Source organism: Pinus tabuliformis, chromosome 4_2 (assembly GCF_031772625.1).
Source record: "Pinus tabuliformis cultivar Carrire ecotype Pingquan chromosome 4_2, CPIR1, whole genome shotgun sequence".
In the NCBI taxonomy this organism is placed as follows: Eukaryota; Viridiplantae; Streptophyta; class Pinopsida; order Pinales; family Pinaceae; genus Pinus; species Pinus tabuliformis.
In genome coordinates, this window is record NC_142304.1 from 204,393,082 (window position 1) to 204,420,796 (window position 27,715).

A 27,715-nucleotide genomic window follows, 5' to 3' on the forward strand; every position below is an offset into this window, starting at 1 on the left:
AATTATGCAAGGAAATAAGAGGAAGAAAGAAGCCTATTTTGGCTAAGTATTGGCTAGAGCAGAGTCAAGAGGAGATCAATATTGCAGTGTAGATTGAGCTTCAAGCATTGAACTAGTCATTGTAATTGATCATTGTTCTCATATGATATAATACAAATAGAGGAGGGGTTTTTCCTAGTTGGGTTCCCCAGTAAAAAATGTGTTCTTGTGATTGAATGTGTTTCTATTGTCAATTTTCCTTCCACAAAATTTAGTAGAAGAAATTCGTGTCTATTGATTTCAGTGTGATTTCTTTAGCAACTACAAATTTCAAGTTATTTTTACATGGTCTCAAAGCTATTGAAAACTACATGGAAACCAAGTAAAAGATCATCTCTCAAAGAAATTTCAAATAACAGAGTTTGTGGTGCAGGTATTTCTTCAATGCAAGAACAATGTCTTTCAATGGATTGAGGATTGAGTATGCATTGGAGGGAACTTCCAATTTCTATTCTTGGAAAGACAAAATGGAGGTTGTGTTGGATGAAAATGGAGTGTTAGAGTACACAAAAATAAATATTCCAAAACCAACAACATTAGATGCACATCAACTGGCTCTGTGGAATAAAGATATAGCAAAAGCCGGGAGGTTTATCCTGGAGGGACTTAGAGACCATGTAGTTTCGAATTTGTATGGAAAGGAGACTGGTTATGCAATGTGGAAATATCTCATGGATCTATTCGAAAGTGAAAGTGATGTTAGGAAGATATCATTGAAAGATAAACTTAGGAACATTCAAATGAATAAAAATGAAATTATTGTTCAATATTTATCCAGATTCACTCAAGTGAGAGATGAACTTGGAGGAGTTGGAGAGACTGTCAACCATCTGAACTTGTTAGCTTACACTACTTGGTCTTCCAAATTCCTAACACAACTAGTATGATTCAGTTAATGGAGGAGACAAACTCCTAGATTGGGAGAAAATTTGGTATAAATTGGTGTAGGAGGAGATTAGAAGAAACACTAGAGATGAAGTCTCATCCATTCCTGATGAGGAAGAAAACTTTGCTTTAGCTAGCAAAGGAAAGAAATCCAAAGGCAAGAAGGTCAAAGGCAAGACAAGATCCAACCAGAACCATGAAAAGAAGAAATACCTTAGTAGAATTAAATGCTTTCATTGCCATGAGTATGGACATTATGCAACCAAGTGTCCATATAAGAAATATAGTAAGAATCCTGCAACAAAAATAGGAGGAGATGATCTCACATCACAATTTGTGTTGGATTTCACCCTCATTGCTTGTATGGAAATAATTGTAAGAGGTGGTGTGTGGTACTTAGACTTTGGTGCTTCATTTCATATGACAGGAATAAGGAGTTCTTCAACAACTTAGAGGAGAAAGACCTAAAATTACACATAGAACTTGGAGATGACGAAAGATATAGTACCAAAGGGATTGACATTATCACCTTTAAGAGGGAGACAAGCTCCCATCTTCACCTAAAGAATGTAATGTATGTGCCTAGTCTGAAGAAAAATCTAGTTTTTGTAGATGTACTTGAAGATAGAGGATATGATGTGATGTTCAATAGAGGGAAGGCCTATCTGAAGCATGTTGTTACTGGACAGGTTAAGCGGATTGGTGTTAGAGTTAAAAATATATACAATCTAGAGGTTGATGCATGTGCTACATTGAGTAGTAAGGCAGAACATGCTCAGGGTCGAGATGTTGGAGAGCTCTGGCATAGGTGCATGGGACACCCACACCATGGGGCTTTGAAAATAATGCAACAGATCACCGTTGGACTCCAAAAATTCACCCTTGATCAACATGATGTTTGCAAGGGATGCACTATTGGAAAACATGTTAAATCCTCCTTCTAGGGCCGAGAAAGCAGAGCTAAAGCCATCTTGGAGCAAATTCATTGAGATGTTTGTGGACCATTTTCCATAGTCTCAACTTCAAAGAACATGTATTATGCAGTTTTCATAGATGATTTCTCCTGCAAATGTTGGATCTATTTCATGAAGAAGAAATATGAGGTTTATTCGAAGATTGTTGAATTTAAAGCCTTAGTTGAAAATGAGACTAGAAAGAAAATTAAATCCCTGAGAAGTGATAATGGAGGAGAGTATGTGTCTAATGCCTTCAAAGAATTATGTGCCAAGGAGGGTATTAGAAGGGAGTTGATTGCATCCCATAACCCATAGCAAAATGGGATTACAAAGAGGAAATTAAAAGTATTATAGGAGTTGCTAGAGAAATGTTGCATGACCAGGGATTGCTACAATCTCTGTGGGTATAAGATTACAATATAATTGTTTACTTGCAAAACAAGAGCCTTCACAAAATTCTTTGAATGGTTACACCCGAAGAGGCTTTCTCTAGGAGGAAGCCATATATCTCCCACATTTTCATTTTTGGATCCACAATGTCTCCAAGGATAGCAAGAAAAGTTTGGAGCCCATCGTAGAGAGGGGGATCTTTGGGGTCTATTATGAGACACCTCATATTTACTGGGTGTACATGCCCTCACTCAGGATGACTGTTATGAGGAGGGATGTGAGATTTTATGAGGAGAAAGCCATGAGGAGATCTCTAGAGCGATATTTGAGCATACCACCAGAGGAGGAGATTCTAGCTCCAAAGGAGGAGCCTCAGTCAGATCCACAAAGTCAAATCTTGCTCAAAGGAAAGGGGCCAATCTAGGAGGATGATGTGGAGCAACCACATGTGGACGAGATGAGAGCAGGCTGAGTGGAGAAACCCACTCAGATAGAGCCTTCCAGAGAAGGGAGGAAGAGGACCGAGATGGTTGACAAGTTGGTGCAGGAAGCTTAGGAGCAGGCTGGATCTCCTAGCTCCTTGTGTAGATAGAGAAGATCACCAAACACATATATAGTATATATGTCACTCATGTAAGAGTTGATTGATTCTAAGCCATCTTCTTTCGAAGAGGAAGTTTCCCAACAATTTTGGTTGGATGCCATGGTGGAGTATAACTCCATCATAATGAACAATGTTTTGGAGGTGGTGACCATACCTGAGAACAAGTAAATTGTTGGTTCTAGGTGGTTGTATGAGGTGAAACATGTAGCAGATGGAAGTATTGAGAAGTACAAGTCCATACTCATCCCCTATGGAAAGATACTCATCTATCAGGACCATACTTGCATTGGTAGCACAGTTGGGGTGGAGGATCCACCAAATGGATGTTAAAAATTCATTCTTCAATGGAGTGGTTGAGGAAGAGATCTACCTTGAGCAACCTGAGGGGTTCAAGACCTTTAGCAGGGAGACACGTGTGTAGGCTCAAGAGAGCCCCCTATGGTCTCAAGAAGGAACCTTGTGATTGGTACACTTGCATAGATTCCCATCTTAGTGGATTGGGCTTGACTAAGAGTGAAGTAGATGTCGATCTCTACTAAATTATGGTAGATGGAAGTGTGCTTATCTTAGTTCATTATGTGGATGATTTGATACTGACAGGAGATAAGAGTTTTATCCATTCTTGTAAGGAGGACCTTGCAAGAGAGTTCGAGATGAAGGATTTGGATTTGATGCACTACTTCCTTGGCTTGGAGGTGTGGTAGGGAGATGGAGAGATATTTGTTGGACATGGTAAGTACACCTCTAAAATCCTTCAGAGATTCCATATGAAGGATTGCAAACCCATGGAAATTCCTCTTGATACTAATTGGAGGAAGGATGATGCTTCTATAGGTGAGGCAGTAGATGAAACTATCTACAGACAATTGGTGGGGTCCTTGATGTACTTGGTGAACACAAGGCTCAATATTTGTTTTGTACTTAATCAACTTAGTTAGTTCATGGTGGAGCCTACCAAGCTTCACTGGTAAGAAAAAAACATGTTTTTAGATACCTTAGAGGTATGACAAACTTTTGTTTATAGTACATGCAAAATGATGGAGTGAAGCTCCGCAGCTTCACAAATGTAGATTCTGCAAGGGGTCCCTCAGCTAGGAAGAGTACACTGGGAGCAATCTTCAATGTTGGGTCAGCAACAATTTCTTGGTATTGTAGGAAATAAAGATATGTAGCACTCAACTTAGCAGAGATTGAATATATGACTGCTATTCAAGCAACATGTGAGGCTATTTGGATTGGTTGGTCTCTTTAGTCAGGGGATGGAGCCTACATTGATCCACTATGACAAACAGAGTTGTATAAAACTCTCTGAAAATCCAGTGTTTAATGATAGGTCCAAGCATATAGACACCAGGTACCATCACCTGAGATATTGTGTGAAAATGATGGTTGTTATACTACAATACATTCCTATAGAGGAGTAGGATGCTTTTATTTTGGCAAAGGTTTTGTCAAGAGGCAAATTCCAGTTCCACTAGAGCAGGATTAGGGTTGTTCAAAACCATCTTCTTACTAAGAGGGAGTGTTAAATTGTAGAAAGAAAAGGCTTCATTTTACTTGTGCCTTAGTCAAATGAGGAAATTCAAATTTCCACTTCAACAAGATGAGTTGGCAGGCAATTACCAAGAGTGACATGGCCAAATGACTCAGTTAAGTCAGCCAATTCTAGTTGGTTGGTCGGTAGTAGAGTTGTGTGTTAGTTGTTCGCTAAGATATAACTGTCTAGAGGTGTTATCTTTAGTGAGATTTAATTATATGAGCTCTAGTCTAGAATAGAGTTAGTATGAGTTTCGTTGAGAAGCTGTAACTATTGTTAACTCATTGAACTTCCAGTTAACTAGTCAATTTACTAAACATATATCTAGTCATGCATGCAATTCGAATTGCCTAGTGAAGTTGGAAGGATAAGGAATATTGTAATCATTATTGTATACTAGTGAGTGTAGAGAGTTTGTGGTATGCAGGTGAGCTCATTATCTTTGGATTTGAGTAAGGAAATAGGAGTTTTCCCTATTCTTTAGGAGCAAGAATTGTGCAAGGAAAAAGGGGGAAGTAGGAGGCCTATTTTGGCTAAGTATTGGCAAGAACAAAGTTAGGAGGAAATCAAAATTGTAGTGCAGATTGAGCTTCAAGCATTGAAGTAGTAATTGTATTTGATCATTGTTCTCATTCGATATAATATAAAAAAAGGAGGGTTTTTTCCCAATTGGGTTCCCCAGTAAAAACTGTGTTCTTGTGATTGAATGTGTTTCTATTGTTAGTTTTCCATCTGCAGCATGTAATAGAAGAAATTTGTGTCTATTAATTTTAGCGTGAGTTCTTTAGTAACTGCAAATTTCAAGTTATTTCTACATTAAATTGAGTAGAATAATAAACAATCACAAACCTCTAAACAAGAGTCCATAGAAATACATGAAATCATTCCCTTTAGTTACTGTAAAGGAATATTCAGATACATACGATTCTTATTATGTGTTAGAGAACATTTAGATGTGCTTTTATTTTGTTTTTTAATTATGAAACACATATACTTATGTATGTATATATAATTAGGTGGAAGCAATGTTTATTGTATGAATTCTAAACATATTTAGAAGCAGGAGGGGTATACGAAATGAAAGAAAACTAGAAATTATATTTTCTGGTAAAACTATATATATATATATATATATATATATATGCTATATTATTTCAAGATACAAATATTTACTAATAAAGCAGTGGAAATAAATTTTGAAATAAACCATCTATGAGAGTCTTCTCATTATGTTAAACTATCCGGAAAACAAAAGAGAACACTGTGTCGTAATATTGAACACAAATAGTATTCAATAAACATTCATAACTAGCATACACAAATTATAAAAGGAGGTCATTTAAATATGTGTAGAAACCTTTGAGTATTAATAGACGTTTTATTAAAAAAACTGAACAACGTAAAACATTGGAAAGGCTTAGGCCTGTATTAATTTTTAAAGATAAAAGCTTTTGTTACACAGTAATTTGTCACTGTCCTCATCTCAGTGCCTCTTCTGTGTCATGTGTCAAATAAACATTTTCGTATCTTCCCACTCATGTAAGAAGATTAAGCAAATGCTCTCTAATGTTGAAGATTGACCCTTTTTTGACTAAGTTCCTGCATCGTCGCTAGTAAACCATTAAAATCCACAACGGTTCTCTGTCATGCACTGTATCGTTGCGACGTCGTTGCTAGTACCTAGTTCATGACCGGCGACGATCTAGATTTGGCGAGTTAGTTCAAACAGTCGACCTTCTGGATGTTTCTAGAGCTGGTTGTTGGGTCAGTTTGGGTCGCTTTTCCACCTCTAGGATGGTGGTTCCGTCTTTTGTGCTACCTTCTTTGAGGATAAGCTCCCTCTCCCTCATTTCATGGAGACTCCTTCTCCTATAAAATCACTCACCATTGCTATGATCTGCTAGTTCTTTTAGGTTGTGTAGTGCTGCTAGTGCATTGGAGTTTGGTAGATAGCTTTGGTGTGAGTGTGACAAGTGTGGGATTGCTAAATAGTTTGCAAGAGGTTGTGGAGTGCCCTTAACCTTGTATTAAAGCTTGTGAGTGAGAAAGAGATATTTTTGTATGGGAGACCCATCCTTGAGAGTGAATGCTTGAAGAAAAATACTGGCTGAACCCTCCGAAAAGGCTTGCAACGTCAAGACTTGGTTGTAAGCTTTGCTCTTGATTCATTATTAATACAATCAATGATGATTTCCTATGTCTTGTATGTAATTTACTTGATAGCTCATGACTTATTGACTTTATGAGTACATAGATCATTGTTGTTCTCGGTTACGTGCTCTGTTGTTTTCTTGTGGTGTTTCAGGTTGATTGCTCATTAAGGAGAAGGAAACGGAAGTTGGAACACCACAATGGAACTTCATCAACCACCGGTTTGAGGTAGGCCTCCAACGATGACTATTTAAGGGAATCAATTGTTGTTTTGTCCTTGCTGTGACTAGAACCACTCTAGGGCTAGAGGGGTTGCCTCTGTCCGCAGAGGGAACACTTTCCTACTTCACAAGTTGGCGACTCCACTGGGGAGTCCTTTGTATGTTTCCTTCTTGTTTGTCTTTTGATTTAGTGTCTCTTGAATATTTGTGGTTAAATTGTCAGTCTTTTGGGTTACCTAGGTCAATTTGGGAAATCCCTTTATTATCTGTAAGGATAGACTAGTCTTTGTTTGGGAGTTTTCATTCATCTTGTAAGTTCGTCATTGAAAAAAGCTTAACAGTCGTACCAACATTGCCTTGTCTCTGTTTTAAAGTTCTATGCATCTCTGAATCTTGTCGTACAGTCGCAACAATTCTGAAATCGGCCCGTCGTGGAAGAGACGTGTACTCTCGCGACAACATCGCTCTGTTGCTACGGATAGTGGCTGATCGTCCCTAGTTGTTGGTGTTATGCCCGCGACGATTCTTGTAGAGTTTCTTTTTCAATTCTGCCTCCTAAATTCACCAGTCTTGTTAATCCCTTGTTGTCTTTCTTCTACCCATTAGTTTGTTTTTAATTACTTCTGGTTAAGATACTCTCTCTTTGGTTTCATTGAGTGAATCTTGCATTTTTGGCTTCGTGAACTAGTTTTTCAAATTTTTGAATTATTGGCTTGGTTTCTTGTCTGTCCAAGGTTCATCTGCAACCATCTTGTTGATCTGCTTGAGGCTTCTTCATTGATTGTTTCTTGCTGGTTGATTTCTAGTGACAATTATTGGACCAATTTTTGATATTGATTCGATTTCTTTTCACTACCAAACATAGACCACAATTGTTTGGATCAATCAGTTCACACTTGCTTGTTTTTCTCTTTAAATTCAAAACAATCAAAATCAGAGATATCAGTTGTACTTGCGCCTGCAGGTTCTTCTAGGTGGTATTCCAGTACAAACAGTTTCGTAAAGCATTTCACCCCTCCCACTCTCTCGGCTTCATTCTTTAGGGGGCATCTGTTACACAGTAATTTGTCACTATCCTCATCTCAGTCCCTCTACTGTGTCATGTGTCAAATAAACATGTTCATATCTTCCCACTCATGTAAGAAGATTAAGCAAATGCTCTCTAATGCTGAAGATTGACCCCTTTCTTGACTAAGTTCCTGAATCGTCGCTAGTAAACCCTTAAAATCCACGACGGTTCTCTGTCATGCACTGTATTGTTGCGACGTTGTCGCTAGTCCCTAGTTCATGACCCACGACGATCCAGATTTGGCGAATTAGTTCAAACAGTTGGCCTTCTGGATGTTTCTAGAGCTGGTTGTTGGGTCAGTTTGGGTCGCTTTTCTACCTCTAGGATGGTGGTTCCGTCTTTTGTGCTACCTTCTTTGACGATAAGCTCCCTCTCCCTCATTTCATGGAGACTCCTTCTCCTATAAAATCACTCACCATTGCTATGATCTGCTAGTTCTTTTGGGTTGTGTAGTGCTGCTAGTGCATTTGAGTTTGGTAGATAGCTTTGGTGTGAGTGTGACAAGCGTGGGATTGCTAAATAGTTTACAAGAGGTTGTGGAGTGCCCTTAACCTTGTATTAAAGCTTGTGAGTGAGAGAGAGATATTGTTGTTTGGGAGACCCATCCTTGAGAGTGAATGCTTGAAGAAACATACTAGTTGGACCCTCCGAGAAGGCTTGCGACGTCAATACTTGGTTGTAAGCTTTTCTCTTGCTTCATTATTAATACAATCAATGATGATTTCCTATGTCTTGTGTGTAATTTACTTGATAGCTCATGACTTCTTGACTTTATGAGTAAATAGATCATTGTTGTTCTCGGTTACGTGCTCTGTTGTTTTCTTGTGGTGTTTCAGGTTGATTGCTCATTAAGGAGAAGGAAACGGAAGCTAGAGCAGTGCAACAGAATTTCATCAACCACTAGTTTAAGGTAGGCCTCCAACGATGACTATTTAAGGGAATCAATTGTTGTTTTGTCCTTGCTGTGACTAGACCCACTCTAGGGCTAGAGGGGTTGCCTCTATCTGCAGAGGGAACACTTTCCTACTTCACAAGTTGGCTAATCCACTGGGGAGTCCTTTGTATGTTTCCTTCTTGTTTGTCTTTTGATTTAGTGTCTTGAATTTTTGGGTTTAAACTGTCAGTCTTTTGGGTTACCTGGGTCAATTTGGGAAATCCCTTTATTAACTGTAAGGATAGACTGGTCTTTGTTTGGGAGTTTTGATTCATCTTGCATTGTTTTTAAGTTCGTCGCTGAAAAAAGCTTAACAGTCGCACCAACGTCGCCCTGTCTCTGTTTTAAAGTTCTATGCATCATTGGATCCTGTCGTACATTCGCGACGATTATGAAATCGGCCAGTTGCGGAAGAGACGTGTACTCTCGCGACGACTCGCTCTGTTGCTACAACTAGTGGCTGATCGTCCCTAGTTGTTGGTGTTATGCCCACGACAATTCCTATAGAGTTGTTTTTTCAATTCTGCCTCCTAAATTCACCGGTCTTGTTAATCCCTTGTTGTCTTTCTCCTACCCATTAGTTTGTTTTTAATTACTTCTGGTTAAGATACTCTCTCTTTGGTTTCATTGAGTGAATCTTGCATTTTTGGCTTTGTGACCTAGTTTTCCAAATTTTTGAATTATTGGCTTGGTTACTTGTTTGTCCAAGGTTCATCTGCAACCATCTTGTTGATCTGCTTGAGGCTTCTTCATTGCTTGTTTCTTGCTGGTTGATATTTAGTGACAATTATTGGACCAATTTTTGATATTGATTCGATTTCTTTTCACTACCAAACATAGATCACAATTGTTTGGATCAATCAGTTCACACTTGCTTGTTTTTCTCTTTAAATTCAAAGCAATCAAAATCAAAAGACTGCATTCATTTAGTATACGAAAGTGAAAGTATATTTGCATTTCAAGTTTTCATGTTTGAGGAATTGGAAAGCAAATTTAAAATCTATCATTAGTAGTATCGATGCACTGTAGGATTGATGTGTTTATGCATTGTGTCTCTTAGATGATCTTGGTTTTGTCTTGGTTTGGGAATGATCTCTCTACCCTCCTGTAAGTAGGTGTTCATTGAAATAAAAGATGCTTTATTCATTCTAGCTGCATCCTAAGTTTTTTGATATACATACGGTAAGGCCTAGAAACTGAAACATAATTCAAGATCAACTCTATAATGAACATAATAAACTTAACAATGCATTGGAACATAACACACATTATTTAGAGGTCTAGGCTAGAGACTTGCTCCGACGTCATTAAACCTAGTCACTATTGCTTTCACTTAAGGTTGGGTGATTCCTCCTTCTGTGACTCAATAGCTGCCTAGTACGGACTAGTGCTCCTTGTACCGTCGAGTATATATTGGGAGACCCCACTAGGTTATCATCCTACATCCATAGGAATTCGTGTCTACCGCCTTGCAAACTGTAACGCACCGAACACAACATTCGGGAAGATTGACTGCCATACAGGAAGTCCTTGGTTTTCATATGATCGCCAAGGTGTATATGTAGTTTTATGGGTTGTTTGGTAAACAATTTGCCTAGTTCTCCAGAGTAGTCACTTTCGTTCCTTTTCAGACTCCTTAAAAGAAAAGGTCCATTTGAGCACTTGTCCTTTCAAGCTAATTAAACCTCGAAAGAGATAGAGTCACCTTTTCGTCCTTTTCTCGACTCTTGAGACATGAAAAGGTCAAGTTTTGTTCTTGCGTCATAAAATTTACTGCCCATGAAATATTCCTGGTAACAGTTAGAGTTCTTCATTTCAGTTCGAGTGTTTTTTAGGCTCATTCCTGATGGCAACATTCCCCGAGTCTACGAGCCAAGATCTTTCCCCAGATGGGAATCTTGGTCCATTTCCGCCTTTTGGAAGTGTCGGTGCTCTGTATATGGCAACACTGTCCTTACCGGGGTTAACCATCGGTTTGCCCGTTTGGTTGTTTTCAACCTCAATGGTCTCAAGCATCATGAATCCTGTTCCACCATCTCCTTCGTTTGAATCACAACACGTTGATTCCAAGGTTGAGCCTGCGCCTTCTTCCCCTGTTTCTTCATCCCCCTCTCCTCCTTCGCCTGGTGAAAGTTTCACATCTAGTAATCAAGAGACTAAGAAGAAGAAGAAAAAGACAAAGAAGAAGAAGAAGTCTGATAAGCGCGAGGCCACCTGTACAACTATTGCTCCAAGTACATCTCAGGTCAGAACACCTTCTGCTCCTCCACGGAAGGTTAAGTTTCCTTGTAAATTGTGCAAGGGTGACCAACTTCTTCGTGATTGTCCTGGCATTCCTAATATCTTAGAATTATGGTCTCATGATCTAGCTCGTCCCTCGTCATCCTCTGAAGCTCATGATGATGCTACCCTATCAACTGGCAGCGGTAAGAAGAAAGGGAAGATTCGATTCCCCTATAGATTGTGTGAAGGCAACCATCCCCTTCACCTTTGTCCGCTCATGGATAAAGCTTCCATTGTTTTGAAAAGTCTTACAACTTCTTCACCCCGACTTCCTGTTGGTTATCAAAGGCTCTCTTCAGACCCTCTCCCCATTGACAAAGAGAGTGACTTAGATTCTTCTCTTGTTCGTCCTCCTCTTTCCGAGCCTGGTTGTGCTAAGCCCATTCCAGCCCAACCATTGGTCAGAGAGAGTGTCGACTTGGGTTCACCACCTTTCGATCACTCTGTTTCGGAAGAGCATCATGCTCATATTCTTCTCGTCTCATCAGATTCTCCAGAGTCTAAGAACGACCCTCCTATCCCGCGGATCAGGATAGTCCTTCTTCAATTCCTGTTGAGCATGGGGGTAATCATATGATACCCACACCAAGTAGTTCAGTCATTTCCTTCGACTGGAGTCATTTGACTACTTTCCACCTTCCATCCTATGTGCCTTTCTAGATTACCGTACACACCTATGATAAGGCAGTACCTGGCACTGTCTTGGATGAGGGTGCGTTTGTCAGTCTTATGCCTTCCACTACTTGGCAAGCTTTGGGCTCCGCACAACTTGTGCCAGTCACACAGAATCTGTTGGAAATTGACGGAGGAACCTGTCAACCTTTAGGGATCCTTCCGAAGTTCCCTGTTACTTTGGGGGGAAAAGCTGTCTATATAGACATAATGGTTGTCCAAGGTGCTTTATATTTCAGTCTTCTCCTTGGCTGTGACTATGTTTATGCCATGGGGGTCCTTGTGTCTTCACTTTTCCATGTGGTTTGTTTTCTGCACGATGGAAGAATGGTGACCATAGATCATGCTATCTCAAAATCAGGCCCTGGAAGGCTGCAGACCAGGAAGACTTCAAGTAACTGTTTCAAACCAATCTTTTAGCTAAGGTTTAGCCTCGTTAGCCTGAAAGGGCTCTCTCAAAGGATTAAAGGTTTTTGATTATGATCAAGATGGCTAACTCTTGTGAAACAAATAAAAATGAAAATGGTGGAAACATAACTAACAAGTATCCATTGGGCTTATGGAGTCATATATGATTCAGTATTAACAGTAGGGTTGGCTTTGCATAAAAGTCAAGGCATTCAGATTTCAACATATGTAGAGCACACCAAACACATAGAAGACAGTTTATGAGTATATGAAGGAAATTAGAACACTGTAAGCAATTTCTAAGTAATCAAATACTCATAACACTGTAGATAACATGAAAAGACAATAAAATAAAATCATACATTGAACTCTCTATGATTATTGAGAAGCATAAGCTAGTATTGTATTACCAAAAAAAACAGAGTTTTTACATAAGCCAAATATCAGACCTTTTTTTCATAAATTTCCAACCCTTATTACATTTCTCTTTCTCCTATATATAGAGCTTTTCTACCTAACTGAGATTCCTCCTCAAGCATGAGGGGAACTCGAAATGTACTTCTAATGACACCTATTCAAATTTTAACTGCCTATTAAATGTAACAAACAACTACTAGACTTTCTAGAGATCTAAATCAAATAGGAGTCTAACTCCATATTATGCTAATAATAGCCTTAATTACAATCAAGATTCATTCTCTGACAAGTGGTTTCCTTCAGCTTCAGCTGTGGTGGATGTTGGAAGCTTCTTACTGGTCCTTAATGTCTTATCCCTTTACCTTTGCTGAGAAACAGGAAACTGCCCCTGTTTTTATGCTTTTGGTTTCCTCAAAGATATTCGGAAGTAATTAACCATGTTGATCTTCATGAATCAGTCAACAATCCATTGGAGTGCCACGTACTTCGTGTGCTGTAAGCCTTTCCCATGTACATGTGTGATGACAAAAACTTTTTAACGCTGATTGAAAAAGTCTTCAAAATTTGGTTGACTGAACGTTAATTATGCAGCTTCAGCAGTTTCGTAGCGCGCTACGAATCTGCTGTGCATTATGTATCACCTACAACAGTTTCGTAGCGCGCTACGAAACTGCTGTGTAATCACAAGACACAGTTCTAATACCAAATTTTTGACTGTCCTGAAGCTATTCAAAACTGAAACAAGGTAAATCATCAAGATTTGTGACATAACCTTACTTGCTGTGTGATTCCCTTAAGGAAATTGTTCCCGCTGACTTAGTTGTATCTTCAAATGATGCAATATGACAAGGAGGTGAATTTTCAAGGTGTCTTAGTGCTGCAGCTGCTATAAAAGCACAAGCATCTACCACAGAATGTAAAGGATTCCCTCCAAGCTTGTTAATGTTGTAAGTTTGGTGGGAAGAAAAGAGCTCATCCACATCAGCTTCATGCCTTAACCCACTTAATGTCTGGCTTCTCGACTTTGTCCAATCCAAGGCAATAGCTTCTTAATTCAACTGTTTATCTAATGAAAAAAGGCTTGCATCATGTTCTGAGTGTACTATGGGAGCAAGTTCATGCAATAAAGTCTTCTTAATGCTCTCATAGTTTCTAAATCCATTAAGATCATCTGTTCTTATCATATAGATATTTCTTCCCCGTGATTCTTATTTAATCCAAGAGTACATTTAGGGCTGATCCTACATACCCAATAGGAGATAACTCTATCATAATTCCTACCCTCCATCGATGCTCCTTCATGATAGAAATTATACCCCAGTACACACAAGAACAATGACTTCTCTTTTGTAGAACAACTTGATACTTTGGAATGGATCATTGAAATATAGGATTATCCTTGCGCAAGCAACTGGATTTGGTTTCATTTAGATGATCCATGACATTCCTTAGAATAGTGAACAAAGTTCTAATAACAGGGGCAATTTCAACAGGTGGCATCTGAGACTTGAGCTTTTGAATAGCATCTTGAAGGCGCACAGAAGTAGCAGCTGTGGACTCTTGAATTCTTCTCAAATCTGCATCTTCGTGTTCTAGGTTTAACTGCATGGATTCAAAATCACTTACAACAGGTTTGTTCAGTCTAGAACCAAGAATATGGTGTTGAAATTCTGTAACAGGATTTCCATAATTAAGATTTGATCCGACAGAACTGGAACCAACTATCTGCACATCACTTGATTGCCTAGAATAGTGAACAAAGTTCTAATAACAGGGGCAATTTCAACAGGTGGCATCTGAGACTTGAGCTTTTGAATAGCATCTTGAAGGCGCACAGAAGTAGCAGCTGTGGACTCTTGAATTCTTCTCAAATCTGCATCTTCGTGTTCTACGTTTAACTGCATGGATTCAAAATCACTTACAACAGGTTTTTTCAGTCTAGAACCAAGAATATGGTGTTGAAATTCTGTAACAGGATTTCCATAATTAAGATTTGATTCGACAGAACTGGAACCAACTATCTGCACATCACTTGATTGCCTAGAAAGGACATATACTGTGTCTGGTTGTTCTGAGAGGCTGGCATCAAGATCTGGTTCAGTAATCGCTTTGAATCTACCAACATCATAGCCTTCTTAACTGTCATCGGGATCAAGTTCAACAATCAGAATTGAAATTAAAAGCCTATTAATTTGCGTCCCTTGTATGAGCCCAAAGATCATCAATAGTGACAATCCATTCAAGCAGTTCCGCTGGTGATTTCCAACCTTGAACAGAGAATTTCCTTACTCCTTCTTCTGTTTAGAGGTCTCTATTTTCTCTGTTGTATCCATATCCCACGATTCTTTAACACCTCCAAAGGGTAAATGATGATTTGTAAGATGTATAGCAGTGTCATTGACAACCATTCCTCCAGCAGAAATGCTTGCCACCACTTGTCGTTCAAACTTTTTGTCCTTTGTAAACAGATATGCTGCTAGTGGCTTTGGCAAAGAAGTTACGACTTCCAAAGCTTCCTCCATTTTTTGCACAGTGATTATTGGAAGCAAGGGACCAAATATTTCTTCTGTCATAATCAAGGAATCCATTAGAACATCCAGCAAGAGAGTAGGAGCAATAATCAGTCGCTTTTCATCTCGCTGACCCCCATAGATGACTTTATCTGACACCTTTGGATTATCCAAGAGCCTTGTTAAACGTGAAAAATGACTGAAATTGACAATACGAGACAAGTCTGCTGACTGAGGTGGATCCTTTCCAAAGTTTTTTTTTTTTTTTAAATAACTTTTAGAGCCTCTATCAATTTATGAGCAAATGACTCCAGTGTTATGATGTAATCCGGGGAAATGTATGCTTGTCCATTATTACATCCCCACTTGCCAGCTATAATTCGCCTCGCTGTAACCTCTAAGTCTACTGTTGGATCAACAATAACTGGACATTTTCCTCCAAGTTCTAAAGTTACAGGAGTAAGGTGTTTTGCGGCTGCAGCCATCACAATTCTTCCTATTTTTCCACTACAAAGTGGATAGTTCCAGGCAGAAATAATCAGTGCTGCACCCAATGGCTCTGGCACAATTTCAGCTGATGAGGGGAAGACAATCATGTTTGTTGACACCTTTTGTGGGGTCATCCAACTTTTTAGCTCTTTGATCGCTACTTGGCATGATTGTTTTACAAGAAAACCCATCCGCTTTGACTTGCTCGAACTTTATTCGCCAGCTGTCATCTGTAAGGGGTGCCATTTGACCCAGAAATACCAATTTTGTCCATATCTTGAGAAATATAAGCCCAAAAGCCCAATCCTGATAGAGAAGAAACACAGGACTTCCATCCACAGGAACCCTTTGAGAAATTTAAAAAAAATGATGTTCAGGATTTAAAATATTTTTCCTTGAGTGATAACAGATCAATTATCGTTCTTTAGTCCCCCGGTGCCTCCTGCGCAACTGTCATCCTCTCTCGATTCTTGCTTGCAAGCAGTGCCTTCCCAGCCACAAGTCAATTATGTGGCTACCCGTTCCATCTTCACCTCTGCTAATGATCATGTAGATGGTCTCGTACATCATGTAATAGGGGCATTGGATCCCGATTTGTCATTGGTGTCCAATGACATGTGTTTCTCCCGGAGCATGTTTCTTCCATCCCATGAAGACCTCTTGGGAGCCATGTTCTCATATGGATCGTGAACATGAGTTCCGAGGATAGTTCTTATCTTGTGTCAACCTCATTAAAAAATGAAATCAAGGAATCCATGGATAGTTTGATCTTGTGTCAACCTCGTTAAAAAATGAAACAAGGGTTCTGGAGCACAGTTCCTTGTCTTGTGTCAAGCTCGTTAAAAAATGAAACAAGGAGTCTTGAGGAAAGTTCTTGATCTTGTGTCAACCTCGTTAAAAAATGAAACAGGGTTGTGAGGATAGTTCTTTTACTGTGTCAACCTCATTAAAAAATGAAACAACTCCATTTCCAAATCGAGTCTTTGCTTAAGATCTCGTAAAATCCAAGTTGAGTCTTTCCAAGATCTCGAAAGTGAACCTTCATTCCATCCACCTCGTTGAATGCAATGAAGCTTGGGGGGCATGCACCTCTTGTGTCATTATGCCTAGGGGCATGTGAACTCATAACAAGCATAGTTTTTCATTTTATGTTTGTGTAAACATGAAACCAAATCCAAGCAGAGTTCTCCATGGTTCAAGCTTGTGTAAAAATGAACCCATACCCGATTTACATCTCGTGATTGTCATTTTTATTCGCTAAATTCTGCTAGATGAGCCTTGGTTGTTTCATTCCATCGCCACCATCTCTTTGGCCGATCATGCGCTTTCACTTGGTTGTTTTTCCTTTCCTGAGGAAACACAGTGATGAGTGGTTTTATTAGCCAGCCTCTTGACCATTACACATTTTTAGCAGTTCCACCATTGGCAGAACCAGGTTCTACCCTTTATACCACTCGTTCCTCCAGGATGAGTCTCCTTAAGCTCTTTTCTAACTTGTAAAAGATGAAAAGATTGCTGACTATTTTTCCCTTTTTGACTCGTTAAAAAGAATAAAAATGGAGGTCTGCTTTCAGCTCTTTTCCAACCATTTAAAGACGAAAAGATTGTTGAGTTGTCCCTTTTGACTCGTTAAACAAAATAAAAGGCGGTCCACTTTCAGCTCTTTTCCGACCATATAAATGTGAAAAGATTGCCGAAATTTTGTCGTTTCAAGTTCGATACTGGTTATGAAACAACGTGTCTTCAATCGCTTTTCTACTTTTTTAGATTGAGGCCACTAATTACGAAAAGTACTCCTTGATCGTAATGGTCAAGCGGTTCTCTCAAGTATTATTTTATACCTTTTCGGGCTCGAGGGACACAAATTTACAAAAAGGACCCCCTTGGAGTTTTCTTTTCCATGTCTTTTTCAAACTCTCTAAACATGAAAAAGACTCCGAGTTTTCCCTATGTCGGACTCGTTAAACCTTGACAACATTGGACTCGTCGCCATGACGAGACTCGATCTTCTCCTCCCTAGGGCTCGTTAAAGTATCACTAGGTTGGATTCATCCGAAGGTCGCACTTATATTACAAGCTTATGCTATCCCCTTCAAGCTTGTTTCCAAAAATAATTGGGGTACTCGCCAACAATGGTGGGGGAAATTTGGAAGTCATCATTGGTTACCTGCAGTAGCTTGTCACCCTTGAAGATTGACACTTTTGCTTCTTGTCAGGTTGGGATATCCATACATCGTCATTTGGCCTTTCGGGGTTATGGGTTTCCATTTTGCCTCATCCCATCTGATCCATGTTGTCTCCATCGAGCCTCTGATCCCTTGATACCTGAATGCTGCCACATTCCGGAGTCATGTCACCGATATGTTCAAGAGTATAATCCTTCTGTAGTTCACACCCTTACCTCCTCCTCTGATACTCTGTTTCACCATCTACCACTTGGTCCTTATCTCGTGTCATTGATGGGGGAAACATCATGGCCCTCCTATGACGAATCGTCTCTTGTCGACACCAGCTCATTATCCAGGAGATTGATCTAGAGATCCCTTTCGGTGCCTTGGAGCTTGCATGCCTCAATATCAAGTTCTTCGCACCTGACAATAGTCTCTCATCATTGGTCTTCGATTGGGTGATTCCACAAGTGTTCGACTTACAACTCATTTTTCACACTTACTGGATTTTACTAGACAGTACCTTGAGAGCCATTGGCATTATTGGTGGTTTCTCTCGCACTTGTTAACGGTTTCCATCATTGACCGGTACTCAAGTGACTTTATATCATGCTCGACCTCAGCACATTTGTTGGCATGCTAGAATTTGTACTATGATTGGTTGGGTTTCAAGACCCCGAACTAAGATTACATATGTTCGGGTTACGTGGATTGGTTCGTGATTACATACATGACTCTTTGATGGATGGATGTGACCATATCTGAGTATTCATGGATGGTTGCGACCATACCTTTATCATCATCATGGCCTTATCAGCTAGGTGGCTGCGTCCATACCACAAACCAAGTTTCATATGTCTTTTGGATGGCTGCACCCATGCCTAGACTACATGTATTTCACTATCAGAGATATTAGTTGTACTTGCGCCTGCAGGTTCTTCCAAGTGGTATTCTAGTTCAGACAGTTTCGTAAAGCATTTCACCCCTCCCACTCTCTCGGGCTTCATGCTTTAGGGGGCATCTGTTACACAGTAATTTGTCACTGTCCTCATCTCAGTCCCTCTGCTGTGTCATGTGTCAAATAAACATGTTCATATCTTCCCACTCATGTAAGAAGATTAAGCAAATGCTCTCTAATGCTGAAGATTGACCCTTTTTTGACTAAGTTCCTGCATCGTCGCTAGTAAACCCTTAAAATCTGCGACGGTTCTCTGTCATGCACTGTATCGTTGCGACGTCGTCGCTAGTCCCTAGTTCATGACCCGTGACGATCCAGATTTGGCGAATTAGTTCAAATAGGCGTCCTTCTGGATATTTCTAGAGCTGGTTGTTGGGTCAGTTTGGGTCGCTTTTCCTCCTTTAGGATGGTGGTTCCGTATTTTTTTCTGCCTTCTTTGAGGATAAGCTCCATCTCCCTCATTTCATGGAGACTCCTTCTCTTATAAAATCACTCACCATTGCTATGATCTGCTAGTTCTTTTGGGTTGTGTAGTGCTGCTAGTGCATTTGAGTTTGGTAGATAGCTTTGGTGTGAGTGTGACAAGTGTGGGATTGCTAAATAGTTTTCAAGAGGTTGTGGAGTGCCCTTAACCTTGTATTAAAGCTTGTGAGTGAGAGAGAGATATTGTTGTTTGGGAGACCCATCCTTGAGAGTGAATGCTTGAAGAAACATACTGGTTAGACCCTCCGAGAAGGCTTGCGATGTCAAGACTTGGTTGTAAGCTTTGCTCTTGATTCATTATTAATACAATCAATGATGATTTCCTATGTCTTTTATGTAATTTACTTGATAGCTCATGACTTCTTGACTTTATGAGTAAATATATCATTGTTTTTCTCGGTTACGTGCTCTGTTGTTTTCTTGTGGTGTCTCAGGTTGATTGCTCATTAAGGAGAATGAAACGGAAGCTGGAGCAGCGCAACAGAACTTCATCAACCACCGGTTTGAGGTAGGCCTCCAACGATGACTATTTAAGGGAATCAATTGTTGTTTTGTCCTTGCTGTGACTAGACCCACTCTAGGGCTAGAGGGGTTGCCTTTGTCCGTAGAGGGAACACTTTCCTACTTCACAGCTTTAGTTCCATAGGAACTATAAAAGTTTGTCATTTTTATAACAAACAATAGAGACAAATTGAAAAATAAAGTTAAGCGAACTATTATTAAGGCTTAAAACTTGTATTAAGACCACACCTCCTCATAATAGAGAGGGGAAGAAGAATAATTTTGACAGAAAAGAATAATTAAAGAGAATTAACGTAAGCATAGTTTATCCATGATAACCTCGCTTGTAGAAAAGAGAACTATAGGGTATTAAGGATTCTCTGACTTGTTAAGATAGAGTTCAAATAGAAAATTAAAGGCTCAGAGTAAATTTTGCCTGTAGAAGAAAAGAGCACGTTGAAGCAACACGACAAATAGTACCTGGAAAGAATACAATAGTTGAGGAAATTAGTATACAAAGAGTGACTTTGTAGTTCATTAAAAAAAAGTGGAAACAAATTGTATACCCTAGTTTAATGAAAAAGGGAATTACCTCTTGAGAACTATGAGTCGCTCTTGAGAATAATTTTCCTACTTGAAAAAGAAAGAGTTAGCCTTATTGAAAATTTTAGAATGAAGGAAGGAAAAATTTAGATATACATAGCCAAAATACAAGTTCTCTATCGTTATTGAAACTGAGGAATAAAGAGGAACATAAAACTTTAATCAAAATGTTTCGAAAAAAATCTATGGGGGAAGAATTGGTAGACACGACGCAACTAAAGAACTAAATTGATTTAATGTTTGGGTATAGTAGAAACCCAAAAAGTAGAAAATATAAAATTATGACCTTGTTATGGTGAATAAAAAATGTTAATTTTAAAACTTTAAGGGTAATCAAAGAATAACATCAAAAGAAACAATATAAAATACACCATTATTGCCGTAGTAACTCTCAAATAGCCAAAGGAAAAATTTAAAAAATCAGGAATACACATATTTTTTTCCGAGGAAAAAAGCGAACTTTTTTATAAGAAATAAAAAAGTTACAAGCACATGAGTTAACATTCCAACATCTTCTGTGATCTTGAGACCATCATCAGTCCTCAAGGAGAGAGTCATACTCCCCTTTGAATCATCAAGTCAAACCAAAAAGAAATAAGCACTTTATCGCTTACTTACAGCACTGTGTCGTTGCCTACTATGGACAACTCTGTCAAAAGTTTTAAAACATGACAAAATAAAACGTGGGCCTCCTTTTAACACAAGAAAACGACCCACGACTCGAAAACAGGAAATAGTAACCATCAGTGTTTTCATTTGTCCGAAACAAAAAAACGGATATAAGAAAACTGACTATAAATCCAATATCCTGTAACAACTGATATTTTAAGAAAAAGTTAAGTGTGAGGAGGGAGATCCGACACACGGATCTGATCATGCATCTATTTAGTTATCCTCCACGAATCCACAGCGAGCTGCAAACCCTCTTTAGAAAGCCTATCTGCCTCTTCGTTCCTGTCCCTGTAAATATGTTCAATGGAAAAAATATTAAAATGGAGCTTTAAGTTTTGAATCTCTTCCAATAGCGGCCTCAACATATAATTTTGACATCTATATTTCCCGTTGACCCAGTTTATTACATTCAAAGAATCACCAAAGATCTGAACAGAGAAGATATTTTTGTTTATGAGCCAGCATAAAAGAAGTTTTAGGGCAGATAGTTCAGCAAAGTTGTTGGTGCCGGGTCCTAATCCCACAGCGGCTTTGAGAGAGTGAGAGGGGTTAATATGAATGGCGATTCCAGCACCCGCATTGTTGTTTTGAGCTGCCCCATCAAAGTAGGCCCATGGAATTCCTTCCCTGATTCGCTGTTCCTTTCTGGGGACTGTGTTCTGTGATTCTTCAGGTTCCGGGATACTAGACAGTATAACTGAGCTTTGGATAGCAATCACCTCCGCTGGAATAAGATGTTCTCTGAAGATGCTTCTATTTCTAGCGATCCAGATACCCCAACAGATAATGGGGGGGAGATTTCTTAGGTTCCTCTCTGGGTAATGGTTCCACCAATATTCCCAAGCTGAAAGAAAAGTATCCCCTTCCCATCTAACAATTCTCCCTAATAACTTTTTCATTTCTTCCCAAACTTTCCTTGAAAAAGGACAAGCAATGAACAAATGATGAATGGATTCAGAGTCTAAGAAACATAAGGGGCACCTACCTGGGCCCTGTTTGAATCTGGATTGTAGAATGTCCCAGGTAGGAATTTTCTTTCTTAAAACACACCAGGAGAATAATCTTGCTTTCTTGGGGCACTTCAATTTTAGCAGAGGTTTAACCCACCATTATGGATTAACCCACCCTTTCTTCTTCATTAAGAAAGAATACCCCGTCTTTGGGGAGTAGGCTCCAGATTCAGCATGAGCCCACACCAATTGGTCCGACCTATCCTGAATTCTAACATTTGATCTCTTTAGCTCCTGAAGAAAACTCCGCCACTCATTCCTCCACCTGGGGTCGATTCCTAACTCTTCTTCTGATTTCCATGCTTGGCCCCAGATGGTTGACTGACCCAAATCAGCAATCTGATTTAGACCATGAATCCCCTTCGAATCCAGGTGAGCATTCAGTTCAGGAGAAAGAGCGAAAGATTCATTGCAGCCCACCCAAGGGTCTCTTCCAATCCTTACATTTTCACCGTTTCCTACCTGCCAAGCCAGACCCTATTCGATAACCTTGAAAGCCTCTACTGTGGCTTTCCAGATCACAGAGAAGTTCCTGCCTTTCTTGTTTGGGTTCCTTATCCAATCTTCTAGGGGCATGGGTTCTATATATTTTCATTTTACTACTCTGGTCCATAGGTTCTCGGAAGTGATTAAACGCCAACCGGATTTTGCTGCTAAGGAGGTGCTGAAATCAAAGAGATTTTTTATGCCCCATCCACCCCAGTCTTTTGGCCTTGCAATTTTGTCCCATGCCACCCAAGGAAGCACTGAGTCCTCCTTTGACCCTGACCAAAGGAATCTGCTGCATAGTTGTTTAATCTTGTGAAGGATGCCTTTTGGGATCCATGTCAAGGCTGCCCAGAACACAGGCATGGCCTGAAGGACTGAATTCACCAGGGTCAACCTGCCTGCTCGAGATAACCACTTGAAGCTCCAATGGGAAATTCTTTGTTCAATTTTTGCCACCAGCCAGTTCCAGTCCTGCTTTCTATACGCTTGAGGTTTTAACCAAAAGCCAAGATATTTGAAAGGATTCTCCATTTTACAGGCCTCGAAGGGTAAGTAAGATGAAATCAGGAGTTCCTCCTGTCTGTTGAAACCCTCCAGAATTAGCTGGGACTTTCTGGAGTTTATTTGAAGGCCTGTTGCTTTCAAGAACAGATCAAGAATACTTTTAAGTTCTTTAATTTCATTTAAACTCCCATTTGTAAATAATAAAATATCATCTACAAAAAGGAGATGGGTAATGAACAAATTTACAGCAACTTCCAAACCTTTTACCAAACCTGATCTTTTGGCATTGGATATCAGTCTGCTGAGACCCTTAGCAGCTAGGAGAAAGAGCAGGGGAGAAAGGGGACATCCTTGCCTCAACCCCCTTTGACCTCTGAAGAATTGGGAGGCAGCCCCGTTTATTAACACTGCAAAACTTGCACTTGAGATACACCCCATGATCCAGCTTATGAATTCCACCTTGAAACCCAGGTGAGTCAGCAGCATCCTGAGATAAGTCCAGCTGATTCTGTCATAAGCTTTTGACAGGTCAATTTTTAGAACAGCCCATTTTAATTTTGAATTTCTGATGCTATGAATGGTTTCCTGTGCCACCCCTATAGGTTCGTGGATTTGACGACCGTCTAAAAAACCAAATTGTTCCGATGAGATGCAATTTGAGAGGATCAGTTTCAGGCGAACCGCAATGGTTTTTGCAATAATTTGTATATGCAGTTGCACAGAGAGATTGGCCTGAAGTCCTCAAAAGTTTCCAGGGCCTCCTTTTTAAGAATGAGAGCAATGAAAGTTGCATTGAAAGGGGTATAAACCTCACCTTTTCTCCTTGATTCCTCCACCACTTCCGTTAGCTCTTCCCCGATCAGCTCGAAAAAGTGAGTGAAAAGTTCCACTGTCCAGCCATCCGGCCCCGGACTTTTGTCTTTTGCCATAGATTTTACAATACTTTCTACTTCCTCTTTGGTCACCTCTCGAAAAAGATCTTCAGCCTCCTCTCCCTCCACAAAGTGAGGAAAAGTTTGAGCTGTTCTAATAATTTCAGCTAAAGAAACCCCTCCTGGGTCTGAGAACAAAGATTGAAAATGATTCTTCCCCATATTTGACAAAGCCTCAAAGGACGAGGCTTCTCTGCCCTCAGGGTCCTTTAGCTTCCAGATTGTATTTGCATTTTTTCGGCCTTTTGCATAGTTGTGGAAATTTTTTTTGTTCTCGTCCCCTGCTCTCAACCAGATTGCCCTGCTCTTAAGTCTCCATTCTTCCTCTTTGTCCAATAAGATTTTTGCTCTCGATTTCTCAAGAGTCACAATCCTTTCTTTTGACTCCTGTGTAGCATATGCATCCGCCTCAGGATCTTCTAGAGCTCGGAGCTCATCATCTATTTTATTCAAGACCTCATTTTGCTTTTTCCTTCTTTCAGATGCCCATTCTACAGTTGCTTTCTTTAGTCTTTTAAGGTTTTCCATGAAGAGGGCTCCTTTATTTCCAGAAAAGTCTTTGCCCGTGTGTCTCCAAGTATTCCTGAACAGCTGGTTAAAAGATTCTTCTTGCAGCCAAGAAGCATTGAATTTGAAAGGAGCTGCAGGTTTTGGGGGAGGTTTGGAAAGTTCTAAGAGGATGGGGAAGTGATCAGAATTCCCCCCTTCACCCACCCATTGCCTGAACATTGGAATATTGGAAGCCATCAAGTCACTGATGAGGAAGCGGTCCAGCCTTTTTGCTATCCTCTCCTCCCCAGTTCTCCTATTCCTCCAAGTAGGCTTGCCCTTTATAATGTTTACATCTATCAGCTTGTGGGATAGGAGTAATTGAGCAAAAAAATCTGATAGGGGGTCAAATCTGGCAGAGGGTCCCCAAGCCTCCGCAATCCCTAAGGAGAAATTTAAATCACCTCCTATTATCAGATTTTTCCCCTTCAACAAATCTTTGGACATGAGCGCGTTCCAGAAAGCAACCCTTGCCTGACAGGGCCCATAAACATTTACTATCAAGAAAGAGAAATCGAAATCAGGGTAAATAACCTCCATGCCCAGCACATTGGGCATACCCCAATGGCTCAAAATTTTCAATCTGCCATCCCTGCAACCGATGGCAAGACCACCCGAGTGGCCTTCTACATCAAGGGCTACAAAGGTCCACCCCGGGAGGAAAGAACTAAGGACTGGTTCAATATCTACACCCCTTCCCAAAGTTTCTTGAAGAAAGACCAGATTCGGGTTATAGCGAGAGATTAGTTCCTTTAATGCTTGTTTTTTGGGTTTACTGGTTAAACCCCTGCAGTTCCATGATAAACAGATCATTTTATAACCGCCTCAGGGGGTTTTACTGCTCTAAGCGCCCCAGGAATCACCATTTGCTTGCCGTCAGCCACATCAAGTTTTGCTTTGACTTGGGCTTTGGACAGATCTGACTTTCTTCCTCTGCCCTTTTTATGAGAGATTCTAGACGATGAAGGACCCAAACCACCCACAGGATCCCCCAAATCAGGGGAGGGATCAGACTTTTTTCTAAGGGATCTAAGATTATAAGTGCGGGCAGGGGTGGAACCACCTGAGACCGGGTTTTCTAAGGAAACGACTTCACAGTTCAGATCGATGGAGGGAATAGCAGCAGTTAATTGTTCAATGTTTGTATAGACATCTTTGCATTTAGTAGCCAAAGGAGACTCCATAGAAGAGTGGACAATATTTGATTCAGGAAAACAGACAGAGTTTAAAGGGTCTGATTGCTTACCGGATGGTACATTAGCAACAGCCTCAGAATTCCCCACAGGAGTCTTTTCGGCACCGCTCTGATCTTCGGCTGCTTTGATCGGGTCCCCTTCAGTCTGAGGCAAGGCTTCATCCTCCTGGGATTGAACCCCTTCCATGGGCTTGGCCTCTGAGATGTCCTTCTCCGCCAATTTTGATTCTTCCCTCATGCTCCGCTCCCACTGCTTGACAGGTTTTTGAACCCTCCTTTTGCGCCTCCCCAAAGGGAAATCCCTTGCCAGATGGCCGTGCTCATGGCATCTGTGACACCTAAATGGTAACAGTTCATAATCCAACAACTGTTCAAAAACATACTCTCTGTATTGCAAATTTATCGAGTCCACTAGCCCTTCACTTGGATTCAGACGCACTAAAATCCTCACCACTGCCCTTTCGTGAGTGTCTAGAAAGGATTTGTCCGCTTCCAAGAACGTACCCAGAAGATTCCTGATTGAAGAGAAGACGAAATCCACCCAAAGGAACGGTGGAAGACCAGGTGCCCTTACCCAGACGGGAAATTCCTCCACCTTTTCCTTGGACGCGTCGAAGAGAGGAGACCATCTTTTGAAAAAGACTGGACGTTTCCCAAAGGCCCAATTTCTTCCTTCAACCCATTCCATGGCTTCTTTGCTGTCAAATCTGATCATGAACCACCCTTTAACCAGAGTGGCAGTTTTGAAGGACTTTGCCGGGGTCTCCTTCCATTGACTCTCCGCCCATTGCTGTAGAAATTTACCAGAGACAGAACGCCCCCTTACACGACCCACAAGTGTACTCTCTGCCACATCCAACGCGTCTTCTACTTGAACATCCATTCCCAATAACAAGTTTCCTGCTATCCTTCTCTTTTTTAGAGATTTCGCCTTCTTACGCTTATCCCCAACCCTCTCTCGTTCCAAATCCTCCTCTCTGTCTATGCCTAAAACATCTGGTACCCTTAGTGCTCCATACACATTACTCGCAGAGGGATTACCATCCTTTTCTGGAGGTAAATGACTCGATACTCCTGCTGGGGTTCCTTCCTTGCCAGTAGACTGGCTTCCCTTCTCTTCCGTCCTTCCAGTGACGGGGTTTTGGTCATCTTTCCCCTGAATAGAAACCTTGCCAAGCTCGGAAAAAACCCCCTTTTTTACCGGGCCGCCTGTAGACAAATCCTTTGAGGAAAGGGGTCTATTTACAGCCAAGGGGCCGCTTCTTTCCCTGGCTTCTCTATCCGAGCCTTGGAAACCCCCTATTGATCTCCATAACCCCTGTCTGGAATTGAAATTTATAATGTCTTCTAGACCACCCGACGGGCTGAAAATCTTCGAAGGGGAAAGAACCTTACCATCTGGGAGACCTTTCTCTTTCAGTGGGTATTCCTCCTCTCGTGCTCCTGAAACTCCTGTGCAACCACCGGTTTTGCCAAGCGCACCAGCCGAAACCAGGCTCTCCTCCAACGAAGATTTTGGCGGTTTACTGCTCCATGGACCTCCCGCTGGAAAAATGGTGGATACGGTATTTCCCACCTGTCCGAAGAACTTATCCAGATTTTGATCAGTAATCTCCTTACCCCAGACCGAGAGAATGTCTTCTGGGGCTGGGTCTAAGTCCACCGCCTCATTGTGGAAAACCATGGTTACTAAACTGTGGTAAAAACTGACACCTCACAGAAACCCGTTACCTGAAAAAACGCTCCTAGCACCGACAGGGGTTAATACACCAATTTGATTATGGTAAAACGTAGTTGCAAACCCGCCTTAGAACGATTTTACAGAGGTAAACCCTCAGAGGTGAACTGTCAAACAAAACCGCCAGCGCTAAAACCCGCAAAGGCCTAACCGAGGGATACCAAAAGAAAGTCCGCCCGTATGACAGCTGCTAGTGTACCTTGTAAACGCGTAACCACGGAGGGTCTGCCATCCGTCCTCTCCGTACCTGCTTGACGTAGGGTAGCCTGTTTGCGTCACCTAGGCCTGAAGCCTAGGGTTTCAGGATCGACCCCTGCGCCCTCCCATGCTCATAGAATAATTATCCTC

General features: G+C 40.6%; 1 long non-coding RNA gene and 1 pseudogene across 1 annotated transcript in view; both read right to left on the bottom strand.

Moving 5' to 3' along the window:
* The window catches only part of LOC149168832 (uncharacterized), a 206,158-nt gene that overhangs the window by 101,058 nt on the left and 77,385 nt on the right, over window positions 1–27,715 (bottom strand). The gene's annotated exons all lie outside the window — the stretch shown is intronic.
* On the bottom strand, window positions 13,944–15,672 carry LOC149168833 (aldehyde dehydrogenase family 3 member H1 pseudogene; annotated as a pseudogene).